This window comes from Mus caroli, chromosome 12 (assembly GCF_900094665.2).
Source record: "Mus caroli chromosome 12, CAROLI_EIJ_v1.1, whole genome shotgun sequence".
Taxonomy (NCBI): domain Eukaryota; kingdom Metazoa; phylum Chordata; class Mammalia; order Rodentia; family Muridae; genus Mus; species Mus caroli.
Genome location: NC_034581.1, coordinates 76,655,014 through 76,669,763, shown reverse-complemented (window position 1 = coordinate 76,669,763; position 14,750 = coordinate 76,655,014). Strand labels below are relative to the sequence as shown.

The 14,750-nt window shown below is 43.3% G+C and overlaps 1 protein-coding gene across 6 annotated transcripts in view; it reads right to left on the bottom strand.

Annotated features, from left to right (window-relative positions):
- Positions 1 to 14,750, bottom strand: part of Sipa1l1 (signal induced proliferation associated 1 like 1) — a 273,590-nt gene that overhangs the window by 197,760 nt on the left and 61,080 nt on the right. For 5 of the 6 annotated variants that reach the window (XM_029484702.1, XM_029484698.1, XM_021178588.2 and 2 more), the window contains one exon: positions 9,345 to 9,410. The gene's annotated coding sequence lies outside the window, so the exon portion shown is untranslated. Of the gene's footprint in view, positions 1 to 885; positions 982 to 9,344; positions 9,411 to 14,750 lie in introns of all 6 variants that reach the window. The other variant, XM_029484700.1, reaches the window with a different exon arrangement.

Here is a 14,750-nt window from a genome sequence, read left to right as displayed (position 1 = left end):
TACACATTTGCTTTGATTTTCCTTGTTCCTTCATATAACAGGCAGATATTAAAGTACTGGACATTTAAAAGTTAGAGCTTAGAGATGTGTAACTCAGAGACAGAATGTTTGCCTAACACTCCTAAAGTTCTTGGATTGAGAGCCAGGACTACAAGGGGAGGGGGAAAGACTAAGAAGACATTCAAATGCGGTTGCACATACAGGGAAAAATTTAAAAGCACAGCAAGCTTTGTGTATCTAATGGCAGATCACCAAAATATTTTAAAATCCTGAAAACAAGGGCTAGCTCTATAGCAAGTGCTAGACTTTAGCACTCTACTTTCAATACTAAATAGAACGGGGCTGAACAGAAGGAAGCACAAGCAAGCAGCTACACCCACTGCACACAGAACGCTAGCAGGCCAATCGTGGCCTTTCTTCTTTAACATTGTCCAGAATAAACCAGAGTCAGACCAGGAAGTAGGTCGCAATAAACTGTAAAAGCTAGATATGATGCAAAGTATCCTCCCCAACCACAACAGAAAGAAGTTAGAAGTCAGTTACAGGAATAAAACCAGAAAAATCATAAAATCATCATCAATATTGAGCAATACATTAGTAAACAGCCAACTGAAACAAGAGAATAAAATACAACATTTCAAAACACACGATATTACAGCAGAGACAGGGCTGAGGAGAAATGTACAGAACTCTCGACATAAAGGGAATGCCAAATCCCTGAGCTAATACAAATTATAGAACCAGAAAGACAAGAAACTAAACAGAAGCTAGGAAGAGAGAAAGAAATGACAGAAGCAGAAATAAACAGAACAGAGAGAAGGAGAAACAATGAGAAAAAGCAGAGACCAAAAGTTTATTCTGGGGAGGAGGGGGAATAGAACTCACCAGTGTGGAAGGCTCACAGTTACTGAGATCATACAGTAAGTCAAAGCGAGGGAGGTTCATGTTACTAAAACCACGAGCAGAGTGGGGACGGTTTACCTGAGTTCAGGGAAACAAAGGGCTGTTAGGAAGCTAGCAAGTCGGAGAACTTACATTAAGTAGACAGCTTTCTAGACCCACAAAGTGTACCACAGCTATATCATGAAGAAATGTAAGCGCAATGAGCTGCGACTAGAGAAAAGCAGAGACCAAAAACCAAAACAAAAAATCTCCTGACAAAGAAAGGTTTTGAACTAACTCGTTTTCCAGATGAACATTTAAAAGACAATCCTAAAGCGTTCAAAAGCCTGGAGAGAAGGGCTCAGCTCTGCACACATCCTTACGGGGCCATAGCCTGTGGATGCCAGCTCTAAACAACACTGTAAGAAACTACAGGCAGGAGCTCTAATGGGCACAAATAACAAGAAGCCTCAAGAAAATACTAGTAAACTGAACTGAGCAGTATAGTTACAGGATTATAGACAGGAGCCCAAGTAGAAATGGCTCAGTGATTTGCTACAATGCAAATCAATCTGCAATAGACCACATCAACGAGAACCAATGAAACCCCTCCCCCTCCCCAATGATCAGTTCAACTGATGTAAAGGGAAAAGCAATTGACAAAATGCAATACTCCTCACAATGAAAACAAGAACAGACTGGCAATAGAAGAAAAGCACCCAACTTAATCGAATCATGAAAACCCACAATGACGCTCAGAGATGACAAAGCATTTCCTCAGAGACCAGAAACAAGGTGCGGATGTGACCACAGCCTTACTTCTACCCACAACAGGATCGGAAGGTCTGACCAGAGCACTCAGGCGAGAAAAAGAAACAGACATTCAAGCTGGGAAAGAAAAACTAAGTAAGCTCGTCTCGATCTACAGATATTACATGCAAAGTCCAAAAGAGGCCACAAAAATAAAACTGAACTCACACATGAATTTGGATACTTGGCTGGGTGCAAAATTGAGCTGCAATCCCTATACAGTGAGCATTAGGAAAGAACACTGAAAACACAGTTCTAACCACACTAAGTTCAAAGAAAACAGTGAAAACTGTGAGCAAAGCAGAAAAAAAACTAAAGCCCCCGCCCCCACTGTGTGCCCAGAGTAGATGTAATTCTTATGATGCCATACTACCTAAAGCAATCTACAGCTATAATCCAATCCTTATCTAAACTCTGGGACATTTTCTATCCCCACCCCTTACAAAAAACAAAAAATCCTACAATGGAGTTTCAGGAAAGCAAATAGCCAAAGTGATCTAGAAAACTGACCTAACAAGTGTGATGGGAGGCACCACACCTGCTAGTATCAAACAATATTAGAAAGCTACAGTGATCAAAACAGTGTGGTCATAGCATAGAGACAGACATAAAAACCAGCCAGAGAGCACCCAGAACCAAGCAAACCCTCAGAGAGAAGGTCAAAGGGCTCACTAAGACTGCTGAGATCATTCCCTGATAGTCTCATTCAACGAGTGCCATGCCGCGGGGGCAAAGGACTCTCTGCAGGCCACACAATCAAACAGGAACTCTACATACCAAACCTTAACTTAAAGTATGTCAAAAGATGTATATGCAAAATCCTAAAACGGGAACTTTACATGCAAACCCTAAAAGTGTGTCAAAGATGCATATGCAAAACCCCAAACTGAAAACCTCCCGGGAGAAAAAGGTCATGGATTCACTGCGTGGGATTTGACCTCTGACAAGACAGTAAGAAGAAAATTAAGACATGAAGTTTCTCATAAAAATTCAGCTTTGAAAGATGACCAACAGAGTAAAAAGGCAACCCACAGAATGGGACAAAATACTTGTAAGTTGTATCTGATAAGAAATCACTATATATAAGGTGCTAACAGTTTTCAAAATGCAAGAAATAATGTTAAATCACAGCTGACACAAATGCTTAAAGGAACCAGTGAGGCTCTGTGCTGGGGAATGCATTATGAATCATGCAATCCCTACACAAATATTCTTTTTTTTTTTTGGGGGGGGGGGACAAAAAAAACCCGAAAACTTACTAGTAACTGAAAGAGGAACTCTCTCAGCAATGCTACAAAAGACATCAGCATCCCTGAATTGAATCTGTGGCGCTCCCTTCCCTCTTAGGAGCTCGGTGGGAGCCAGCCTGAGTCTGCTCTCAGAGACAGCAATCCAGGTGAATGTCTCGAAGAGTCAGGAGCCTTTTTTGGAGTAATCTTCAGAAGGCCAGGGCCTGCATGAGCACTGCATGAGTTCATCTCCCTGTTCACCAACCCTGTGGAAACTTTAGATAAATGTTAACCTAGCTAATTTCTCAAACCTACTGACCAACTAACTAGGAAAAAGAACCTTTAAATAACAAAAAAGGGTCCAATGTTAACTGTAGTGACAGCTTTTTTAAACAAGAGTTTCTCCCAAAACATCAAGTCTACTGCACCTCAGCAGCTGTCACCAATTACCGAAGTCTTTGAAAACTTAACTCAAGTACTCATAAACCCCTTTTTATTTAGGAAGCTACTATGGACAACAGTGTTTCGGGAGGTGCCTCCTCCTCCAAGAAGCCCACCGTGCACATGTGCAGACCTCAGTACATTGCAAGCCAATGTGACCTATGATTTCTTTCAAGTCTACAGCACTCATCCCTAAATTCTCTTGCTTTTAAAATCTTGCCTACCAAGAAGAGCCAAGCTGTCCTCCCAGGACAGACGAATCCTCGCCATGGCATGGTTTCCCTCAGATAGGACATGCTCATGCATGATGTTCTGGACGTTGCTTAGACATTACCACAGAAGTTCACAGCTTCCCTCCTCATACACAGTGCGCTTAAAGACTGACACATGAAAAAGAACAGGTTTCCCAGCCACCCAGCCTGAGTTATAATCTCAGGATGATGAGGAAAAAGGCAGGACTGCAGGGATGTCTAGGGCACTGAGGGCTACAGAGCAAGCACCAAGCAAGCCAAGGCCAGCAAACTTGTCTCAAAAAAAAAAAAAAAAAAACAGAAAAGGAGCCAGGTTTTAAACTCACTCCCTTACTCAGAGTTCCAGAGCCTCTGACATAGCCTGGAGGAAAAACCAGGAAAGCCGCGCACGCTTCCTCCAAGCTTCTCCATACCTGTACCTGCACTTCATGTTCTGACTTCCCAGAGGCCAACGCTTTTCAATGCTTTTGCACACCAACCTCTGCAGATAAGCAGAGGTGGAAGGAGACGGTTTCAAGCCCTGGGCAATTCCTATGCCACCTAGTCTACCTACATCCAGAAGGTGCGAGCTCCTCAGAGTTTGCAAGTCTGTTCTTACTAGCAGATCTGAATCTCTCTCTCTCATTCTCTCATTCTCTCTCTCTCTCTCTCTCATATTCTCTCTCTCTCACTCGCTCTCTCGCTCTCCTCCTTTTGTTTTGAAGCAGGGATCCACTCTGTATCTCAGAACTTGCAGGGGGTCTTGCTTCAGTTTCCTGGGTGCTAGAATTACAGACAGGAGCCACCATGCCCAGCATGGAAATTCCAAATTTACTAGATAACAAGAAAGGAAAGCCAAGAGTGAGAAAACAAGACACCCTGGGTTAAAGGTCAGCCTGAGCAACACAGCAGAAACCCTAATGAGAAAGGGGAAGGGGAAGAAGGGAGGGAGGAAGGGAAGGAGGGAATAAAACTACAGTACAGTCATTTCTCCAACCCCACCCAAAAGATGGACAAGTATTTTAAGCAGGCAGCACTCCAAAGATGACTTAGCTCCAATTCCCATGACTAGGAACTGCTATGAGCAGAGTAAGGTCAAGAGGCCGAGAGCCCACTAGGTATCAGGAGCTACTCTCTGTCCTGAGGTTCTACAGAACGGAAAAGTTAGAAAAGAATTTAGTGCAAGTGAGCTGGTCCTGACAAGGAGAAAGGGCAGAGCAGTGATAGTGAATGTGACCCAGGGCACGCCACACCCCACACCAGGCATTCACACACACAGTGAAGTAAATGTGACCCAGGGCACGCCACACTCCACGCCAGGCATTCACACACACAGTGAGAAGCTTCTACAATCAGCCCCTTGCTATTTACTATACATCTTCAATAATTCAGATTATCAGCATTTAAGGAACAAAACCTTGTATTGTTGATCTCAGGTTGCATCTGTTGTTCCTTCAGTGCCACTGTGAAACTTGAAAGGCTTACTGAAGGAACATTACCCAGTCTTCCCAAGGGAAGAGAAATCTTCAGACTGTTCAAAGCCTTGTTTGTATACCTGATTCAATGTCAGTTTAGGGAACATCTGCTGGCTATAAGCATCTCTTCTCATCTGTTGGTGATAAGGAAATCACAGGGCACAGGAGGACAAGAAGGGGCAGGTGACAGACAATTCCCCTGCTGTGGCTATGGAGCAGCTACAAGCAATGCTCGCTGGCTCAGCAAGGTAGCAGCAGCATCTCAGACTGGGTTTCTTGCCATTCTCAGGTAGACCAAGAAGTGCCTAAAGAATGTGCCATCAAGAATTATTTCCCTGTTGTGTCCTTGCATTCCATAAAACATCAATTGTGTGTGTGACCATGTGTGTGTCCGTGTGTGTGTCCATGTGTGTGACCATGTGTATGCACATGCACATGACATCTAGAAGCCAACTTCCAGGGCAGCACCTTTCCTCAAGAGCCTGTATTCTGAGAATGGTCTCCCTGGGACACAGAGTTCAGTATTCAGCTACACTGACTGGCCAGAGAGTCCCAGGGACTCTGCTTGTCTTTACCTCCCAGCACTAGGATCACAAGTGTGCTTTGAAATGTATGTTCTGGTTGCAACTGACCGAGCCTGGGCTCCAGTCCAAAAGCATGTCTTCCCTCTCCTGTGTTACAGCAGCAGCACAGCCCCTGGATGCCTTTGTGTGTTCTGAACACTCTTCAGTGCTCTAAGGAAGGAGTGACCAATGTTATCCCTTCTCGTTGGGTTTTCAGGGAATGAAAAAAGGAGCTATTTTCAATTTCCCTGACTATTCTCTCAATAGAAGCAAATGGCTGGAATGCAAATAAGTAAAGTCAAATAATAGGACGCTTAACCAATCCTTCACTAACCTAGGAAAACCTGACTCCATATAAGGAAGGAAAAAGACAAAGCAAAGGACAACACTCGGGAAACCTGAGAGAAAGTTTCCCCATGTAAAGCACAGAACTTAGGCTTCATCATCAAGCATTACTTATGCTGCTGGCTGAGTCCTTACAAAGAATATATCAAAGATACTTCTAAAGGGGAAGGAAAAGGTATGCTCATCCAATTCAATTCTAGAATAATACTGCTCACAAATAATTTTAATAATAGAAGAGTGATAGATTTCATAATGTATCTATAGAAGTACATACACAACACAAGGTTTTGTAGATTGTGCCAGGCCTTTAACCATCTCTGGTGTGCTGACAATGCCCACCACAACATACACTCAAAGTAGACAGCTGGCTCGCTGACAATGCCTAAGACAACATACATACAATGTAGATAGTTGGTGTGCTGACAATGCCCACCACAGCATACATGCAATGTAGATAGTTGGCTTGCTGACAACGCCTAAGACAACATACATGTAGCGCAGACCACTGGCACTATCTGGAGAAAGCAGATGGGAAGGGAAAGGTTGTATACTCAGCACAGATGCCATCTATCTCAGAGACTCTCACACTGGCTATATGGAACCTTGGTGGTGGGATCTAGATATGGGGCAGCTTGCACTGGTCTTCCTTCCCCTCAGCACCACAGCAGCAGGCTGTATCATGGAGCACTCCTGCAGGCCACCTGCTTCAACTTTCAGCAATTCCTGAGGCTCCAAAGATGCTGAGTTTGAAAAAGAGTTTCTGAGATGTGTAACTAATAAAATAATAATAATAAAAATAGAAATAACCGAAGAATGACCTTTTCAAGTGGCTAAAAATTTCAGAGATCTAAAACTTTCTTAAATTCCACCACTATTAAATATGAGACTAGGAATGGTCATAAAAACACAGCCTAGGGGTGTGCTGAGTGTTTTAAAGACACTTTTAGAGATAACCACTCTCCAATTTCTCTCCTGAAATTCAAGGAAAGTCAGAAATAGAAAGCTGCTTTGAAAGTGATGCTCCAATTACCCAGCAGGCTTTTGGGAGCCATAAGCTCTGAACAGAGGTTTGCAGAGGGGAGATGCGCTGATAACCTTGGCTGCTTCCTGGACTTAGTCACCCAGAAGAGCTGGCTCCTTAGGTAATTTTTCTTATAACAAAACAGCAGATAAGAAAATTCTCAAGGTCTTTACTTCAGCACCAGTCAGAGATCAAGATTAAGTACAAAGTAACAGAACCAAAGAGACCTACATGAACCAAACCACTGGGTTGATCTGATCTTGAGAATTTAACTTATGGTAGCCCTAGGACATTGAGAAAGTGCCCCCTTCACTCTGGGTTGGGCTGTTTTTCTCCACATAGCATCCTCCTTCCACAACTAATCAAAATGCCGGAATATTTTCATAAATATTAGAATAAGCTGATGTTTATTCTGCTGAGGAGCAGGTTATAACAAGCTATTTAACTAAAGATTTAATTAATCTAATAAAATTTCTTTGTTATTCCAGGGGACCCCGTGAAGGTTCCTACACATCTCTCTGATATTCTGTAGAGTATCCTAGCAATCTTTACATCCCCAGACTGCTGTAAATCTTCCAATTCCGACAGCACAACACAGGCATATGCATGCAGTACCTATGCATCTATCATTCGATGAGTTAACCGCCCTTTATCTCTAAATCTCAATTTTAAGATTTTATTAAACATATGTATTCCTTTTTAAAAATTCTAATTACCCCAACTCAAAATTCATTTAAAATAGGATTCTGTGGTTTCTAGGTAATCAGTAATAAAAGTTTCCAAAATATTTCTAATTCCAACATTTGAGAATTATATTCCACTCACAAAAAAACCACAGTGCCATGTATGCATTTATAAACACCACAAAACTAAATTCTTTTGGCAATATTTTTGTTTTGTTTTTGTTTTTTGATTTTGCTTTGCTTGCTTTGAGACAGGGTTTCTCTGTGTAGCCCTGGCTGTCCTGGAACTCACTTTGTAGACCAGGCTGGCCTCAAACTAAGATCCACCTGCCTCTGCCTCCTGAGTGATAGGATTAAAGTGGGCACCGCCAACAATGACAATATTCTTAATACTGAGAAAATTTTAAACAAAAATAAAATGTAATATATACAAAGCATCTTATTTCCAACAGAGAAAAAAACAAAAAGCAAAACCAAAGTATTCAGACTTATGGTAGAAAAACCAGACCTATTCAATGTATTTTGACCACTACAAAAAGAAACAAGAGTCTGGTATACAAGGAACCAAGAAATCAAAAATATTCCAGGCTGTAGTTATAAATATAGAGGTAATCTATTACAGGTTGGTGTTTGTGGGTGATTTCTTCCTTCTGTCTTGACAATTTTCTGACACTATGAATGCATATTTTAAAACTAAAAATGAAGATCAACAGCAGCACAGGAGTCGGGAAGGGGAAAGAGGATTGACCCAGCCACCACGTTGCTCATACATAAGCTTCATGCTTCTAACTGTAGAGTGTGGATTCAGTAGCACATTCTTGCTCAAAACAGGGTTGAAACAGACACACATCACAACGGAAGACAAGTGGAGAAGACCGTCTCCACGTATCTATCATGAACAGAAACAGAAGTGTATAACAGAAAACCTAAGCAGCTTAAGGAACCAGGAGGAAACTTAAACTATTTTAACTATCAACATAACCATTCTATAAGAGCCAAGATACCTCTCTAGGGAGAAACCCCTACAGCTTAGGCTATTAGACCACTGAGACAACAGTTGGTCCCTAGAGTCTTCTATTAGAAGACAGAAGGTCTGGGCCCTGTTGCCAGGGACAGTAGGAGCGTGTCTCACACAGCTCTCACAACTCGTCAGACCATCTCATAGGAGAAACTGAAGCCAGACGATGGATGATAAGCAGGCCCACACCTTGACTCGGCCTACTTACTCATGAAACTTTTATGACCTGTTTAACCTAATCCTGATGAAGTCCTCCGGAGACAGACTTGGGCAGGGTGTGGGGGCCACTAGACCGCTTTCTCTGTTCCTCTTCCCATGGTGGCCACACTGAGTAAGTCTCCTTTTTTCTGTTTCTCGTTATCACGAGTCTGTGTAAGTGGCCTATGGAGGACAGAGATTTCCCCTGCCCCATTAGGACGCGTGCTGGCCCTAACGACACCGGAACAAGAAGAGAGCTGCTGAGAAGTCGGTGACTGGGGCTAAGCAGGCTTTGCACACCATCTGCTTTTCCCATCAACAGGAAAACAGCACAGGGGAAATCCAGCAAGAAGCTCACACTGGCTAAGTCACAAGTAAGTAGCAGCCTGGTAGACCAGCCTAAGGGACATTTCCCTCCCACATGACCTGGTGCCAATCCATCCACTCACCTACTCCATCTCAAAGTTTGCAGTAAATCTTGCTTGTGAGTCCAAATTGTAGCAATCTCTCAAAACCTAAATTAAAAAAATTGTAAACTTTAGTATAATAGCTATTCTTAATTTTAGAAAATATGCAACTGTACCTTACAGTAAGTAAACGGCCAAAAAAATATTATTAATAAAATTCTAATCCAAAACTTCCTTTAATTTTAATCATTATGTGGAACTTTACACATTTAAATAAACATAGGCTAACCAACAGCCACCTTTATAGAAAGAGCCTACACTTAACCTGTCTAGACAGACATTTGATATCCCGGGGCCACATCCAGGCACCCAGTTCAGAACACATCGGGAGGACCTCAGGCCCAGGACCTGTAAAAAGTTTGCCTGGAAGAGATACTGATAGTTCAGCCGCCACCTGACTATGGGAGCCCACCTCCACCATACACACACGGGGTTGTTCTGAAGCAGAGATTCTCAGCAGGGTGTAATTCCATGCCCAGTGAAACCTTACAATCTAGAGCAATGTTAGTTTTCATAACTAGAGAAGTGACATGGGATTGTCACCAGGGATGGTGACTGAGAAACCTCCTTCCAAAGCAACTGATGTTCTGGCTTATAGAATTTAGAATTTCTACAATTCTGGGAGCTGAGGGGACAACCCAGTCTATAAAGCGATCACCACCGAAGGAATAAGGACCCAAGTTTGATCTCGAGCACCTACATGAATGCCAGGCAAGGTGGTATATGCTTGTACTTCCAGAACTAAGGAAGGGGAAACAGGCGGATGGATGGGCTCACTGGCCAGCCAGCCTACCCTAATCATAGGTCCCACTGAGACTTCATCTCAAAATCAAAGTAGAGAGCTTTTGAGGAATGTCCTCAAGCTGACACTCTCGTGTATGCACACACTATACACATACTAACATATACACTCAAGGGAATTCTGTAATTCATTTCTGCTTTATTTTACATTGTGTGAGTGTCTTGTTAGTTGTACGTCTGTCATCATTTCAGTGCCTAGTGCCTGCAGAGTCCAGATGAGGATACTGGGTCCCCTGGAACAGCTGTTAACTGCCATATGGGAACTGAGAATTGAACCTGGGTCCTCTGGAAGAACAGTCAGTGCTTTTTAACCCAAGCCATATCTTTAGCTCCCAAACTCTATATTCCTAATACTGCTCATTTGAGACAGATAAACTCACAACCACAGCCATAAAGTACTTTCTATGAAAGTTAAGTTTCTATATATTACTCATTAAAAACTACAGATTCATTCTGATATCATTAACTGGAAGAAAGGGGTTGTTTGTTTTGGTTTGCTTTGCTTTAATTTGGTTTAGTTATTTCTAGACACTGTCTGACTATGAAGCCTTAGCTAGTCTAGATCTCAGTGTGTAGAATATGCTGGCCTGGACAGGAACTTAACCAAATCTGCCTGCATCTGCCTGTCTCTAAGTGCTGAGATTCAAGGTGTTCACCAATATTCATGGCCCTAATCATTTGGAATAAATGTTTCAAACATTCCCAAAAATCTTTGAATCAAACTATGTTTCTAAAAGCTTCCCAAGAAAGGAATTTTGTCCTCGTTTGTTGAGGTTAAACCCTACTTCAAACTCTTCCCAGTAATAAAGAATGAAGCCTAAAATAAGTGGTAATAACCAAAGCTGAGTCTTACTCATGTAACCCCCAGGTCCTGATGAGACAAGGATTTCCTCTGTCCAGCCTGCCATCCTGAAGCCTTCATTCACCAAGCACAAAAAGACTGTTAAGCTTACTTCAATTTTACAGTCAAAACGGGGTTTACCCAGATATTATGTGTCCGAGTACCATGACATTATATAACTCAGCAGAGGAGAGCTGGAGAGGGGCCTGCAACGGCCTTTCCTGCGCTGCCACGGCTAAAAGGCACAACAGCTCTAGATACAACCTGTGAGAGAAAGAACCAGTGAAGGGGTTCTGAGTCACACAGCCAGAGAGGAGACATGCCTTTCCAGGAGCCTGGCCTCTGTGGTATAGAAAACACCCACAGAATGAGGAAAGATAGCCACTAACACTCAAAACAGACGCTCTGTTTTGTTAGTCTTCATGACCTGAGCTAGCTAGCTGCATAAACAAGGCATACCTGGCAGCTAACTCGCACTGATAAAACACTTGGTACAAGAAGAAACATGCCAGTTCAAAAAGACTATGACACAGGAACCCACAGATGCCAACAGAAATGTTCCCTTAGACTGGATGAGGCTTCCAGATGAAGCAAAGCAGGCCCTGTATGAATAAAAGCTGACATTTTGCCTCAGATCTCGGTGATGCACATGAAGTGCAGACTCAACCACCACATTTAGCTGGCACGGCTAAATGGGCCCAGGCGGCAGGCAGAGGTGAGCAGAGACACTCACAGCCCAAGGGACAGAAAGGCTGGGGGTCCCAGCAAACCTGTGGTAGGTGGCAGGACCTCAGGACAAGGCGTGAACCAGACCCTCAACAAGTGTTACTGAGGAATATGGAGCCTAAAGCCCAGGATGGCATGGGCAGGGCCAACACAGGTCCTAGAGACAAGGCTCTCCCGTGAGCACAGCGGCTCACAGCACCACCACAACAGGAAGGGCCCCATCAAGAGCCAAAACTGACGCCAGGTCAAAGTCTAGTTCCTGATCAAGGAGAAACAAGAAAAGGGGGCCTGAAGGAAGGAGCCACGGCTGCCACCATGGAGACTCAGGAACTGCAGCGCACCACTTGCAATGTAACCCTGACCCCCTGCACACCCTCCCCACTTTTTTCTGGACTTAAACTGGTCTTTATATCAAACTCATAATAAAATATCAAACATAAACACTTCTTTTTTGCTGTTTGTTTTTTCCACTCTCAGCAATAAAATATATTCTGTTCCAAAAAAGAAAGGTTGTTCAATTTCCTGTCAAAAGCAATCCGGAGAAGGCCACCTACACTGTAAAGGCAGCTAGAGGAAAATAGCTACAGAAAAGCCTGCGTGTGTGGGCGGCGCTGAGTGCCATAGAACTAGCACTCTGGTTGTTAAAGGCACTTTTCCTTGATCATTCCGAGAAATATGAAAATTAGTCAGTCTGCCTGCCACAGAGAAGCTTGTCCTCTAGCCTACCCAAGGAGAACAGAACCTGTGGCAGGCTTCAGCCTCGCCAGGGAGGAATGTCAGGAGGAGGAGTTCCATGTCTTCAGCAACAGTTTTCTGTATCCGAGTCTCCGACAGCTTAAGGTAATGCTGTCAGAGAACGGTAGCCATGGTCATGTGACTGTGACCCTTGTTGCTATATCCCACACTCCATCTGAATCACAAATCTCTAAACCAAGATCTTTTCCCAAATGTCTACTCCTAAAGCTTTGGGGACTAACCACTCAGAACACAAGCATGCTCTTGAGTTCGCCCCACCATCACATCTCTCTGACCCCACACATCCCTTCTGCAAAGTTTACACTAGCTGGCCCAGCACTTTAAAATACAAACTCAGACTGGCAGTCAGTTCTTTGATTGCAAGCACCGCATCCATCAACTCAGCACTGCCTGGGACTTAGCTCCAGGACGCCTGACTCTTCTGGTCTCTGTAGGCACCTGCACTCATGTGCACACCCATGTACAGACACATTACCAAAAACAAATGTGTTTAAAGTAAACACAAGACCTGGGACACCCTCAGAACTGAAGTAGATGCTGTGTGGTGGGGACAGTAACCTCAATGCATTCAATGTAACTTAAAACACAGAATCTCTGTCTACACTGTGACAATGTAATTTACATAAGCCATGCTTCCCATTCAAAGAAACAACTTCCACAAAGGCAAGACAGAGGTGAAACAATGATCATAAAAGACTGCACAAATGATACATCAGTAACTACTGACAAGCCTGCAGACCCAAAGACAGACAGACCAGAAGAAAGCCGTGTGGCAGGCCAGCTGCCGCCGAACAGGGACATCAAGCCTGTAAATGGTTTGTGTAATAAACTAACAGTTCTGAGCTAGTCAAACAACTCAAGGGCTTTGCCTGGCTTTACTCAGTGAATTCTGATAAACCTAAAATAACCTTTTTCCCTGGACACCTGACCACAAAGAATCAATTTTTATAAGGACTGACTGACAAGTACTTCCTACAAAACCAGCATTCTCCTATAAAGTGTCACAGCTGTGATTATCAGAACCCAGAATGTAGCACTGATATAAAGACCATGATCTACCTCAGAGGCCATGTCTATCTTCCTCTAACTACTCTAATAATGTCTAAATGGACATTATTAAATGGACCCAATCCAGAACCTTCCACTATGCTTACCACCCCTCGTCTTCCTTGCTCCTGTGATCACAGCAATGGGGACAATTCCTGGCCCAGTTTGTGCAACGTTCCCTTGATTTGTGTCTGTCTGATGGCCCCTTACGATTAGGTTATGTAGATTTTCCACAGGAATGCGACCTCTAGCAGAGCTGCTCTGACTGCACTGTCAGGTGGAACACAGTTTCTAACTAAGTCTAAAGTATGGCAATGTGAGCTCATACCTCTTAACTGAGGTAGTAGCTGTCAGAATTCCAAACAGTAAAGCTACTTTCTTTCCTTTCATGATTGTTAATTAGTGGGTGACACTTTAAGACTATACAGAAGGCTGGCGAGATGACACTTGCTGACCTTGAACAGACCTGGGTTTGGTTCCACAGCCACACAATGACTCTAATGTCAAAGGATCTGAGGCCCTCTTCTGGCCTCTGTAGGTACTCAGCACATGTGTGATGCACATACATACATGCAGACACACATACACATAAAATACATCCTTTTTAAAAATAAGACTGCATAGGTACTGTATTTTTCAACAAATGGTCAATACTTATACTCCACAATTGCCTTCCACATAGTGAGAAAACAGTATTTAGACACCAAGATGTGGGGACCAGAGTGCTTTCTACAAAAGGAGTGCTGCTGTCTCCAAGCCTTCAAAGGGACAAGAAGCATTCACATACATATGTGCACACTTATTACTGTGTTTCCTGACTTTTCTATGCCACCAAAAACCTATACCTTGAGTTCTAATCCAACACCTCAGGCTCACCACCCAATTGCCCACCTGCCCCTTCCCTGTGAGAGTGTTACAACTGACTCTCACAGACCAAAATATACTTATTTATAGAACCCATTCCTCCACCACATACCAGGTAGTGCCACCTCTACTACCCAGGGTGTAGTAAAGGAAAAAGTCTATTTTCTCTAACTCAAGGTCAGTAAGGAGGCAGCTCAGCAAGACAAAATGCTTTAGACAAAAAATGGCATTCCAGCCCCCTCAGAAAAGAAAAGAAAGAGCCGGGCGTGGTGGCGCACGCCTTTAATCCCAGCATTTGGGAGGCAGAGGCAGGCGGATTTCTGAGTTCGAGGCCAGCCTGGTCTACAAAGTGA